Raw genomic sequence first — 1,450 nt, forward strand, 5'->3', positions numbered from 1 at the left:
GGTTGTGAATCCAACCATATTCTAGCTCTGTCTCTTACAGCAAAGGGGAAAAGCATGAGTCTGTAGACTTCAGGATCAACTCCATTCGTCTTTACAGTCTCACAGATCTGCAAGAACTCAGTTAAAAACTGATAAGGATCTTCAGATGGAAGTCCATAAAACTTGCAGTTTTGTTGCATTAAGGCAACTAGCTGAGGTTTAAGCTCAAAATTATTGGCTCCAATGGCAGGAATGGAGATGCTTCTTCCATCAAACTTGGACGTTGGCTTTGTGAAGTCATCAAGCATTCTCCTTGCATTATTATTATTTTCGGCTGCCATCTCCTTCTCTTGTTCGAAAATTTCTGAAAGGTTGTTTCTGGATTGTTGTAATTTAGCTTCTCTTAATTTTCTCTTCAGAGTCCTTTTAGGTTCTGGATCAATTTCAACAAGAGTGCCTTTTTCCCTGTTCCTTCTCATATGAAAGAGAAGAAAACAAGAAAGGAAAGAGGAATTCTATATGTCACAGTATAGAGATTCCCTTATGTTAGTAGAAGAAGAAAGGGGAGAAGAATCCAAACACAAGGGATATAATGAATTCGGATTTTTAGATGAAGAGAGGTGAAGAGAAGTGTTAGTAATTAAATAATTAAATAGAAGAAGAAAAGAGAGGGAAAAGTTCGAAAATAATTTTTGAAAAAGAGGTTAGTAATTTTCGAAAATCAAAGATAAGATGAGATTAAAATTAAAATTTAAAACAAAAAGAATTTTTGAAAAAGAGATGAGTTATTTTCGAAAATTAGAGAGGGAAGAGTAGTTAAGTGGTTTTGAAAAAGATAAGAAACAAACAAAAAGTTAGTTAGTTGATTGAAAAAGATTTGAAATCAAATTTTGAAAAGGATAAGAAGATAAGAAGTTAGATAAGATATTTTGAAATCAAATTTTGAAAAAGATACTATTTTTTAAAAAGATAAGATAAAAGATAAAAAGATCTAATTTTTAAAATGACTTAACTAACAAGAAACTACAAGATAAGATTCTAGAACTTAAAGATTGAACCTTTCTTAACAAGAAAGTAACAAACTTCAAATTTTTGAACCAATCACATTAATTGTTAGCTAATTTCGAAAATTAGATATAAAAGATAAGAAAAAGATTTTTGAAAAATAATTTTTAAAATTTTCGAAAATAATAAAAAAAATGAAAAAGATATGATTTTTGAAAAAGATTTTGAAAAGATAAGATTTTTAAAATTGAAATTTTGACTTGACTTGTAAGAAACAACTAATTTTGAAAATTTTTGACTAAGTCAACTCAAATTTTCGAAAATTAGGAGATAAAAAAGGAAAAGATATTTTTTTTTTTATGAGAGAGAAAAACATAAAAATGACCCAAAAACATAAAGATTTTGGATCAAAACACAAGATGCATGCAAGAACACTATGAATGTCAAGATGAACACCAAGAACACT

This window comes from Arachis duranensis, chromosome 3 (assembly GCF_000817695.3).
Source record: "Arachis duranensis cultivar V14167 chromosome 3, aradu.V14167.gnm2.J7QH, whole genome shotgun sequence".
NCBI classification, from domain to species: Eukaryota; Viridiplantae; Streptophyta; class Magnoliopsida; order Fabales; family Fabaceae; genus Arachis; species Arachis duranensis.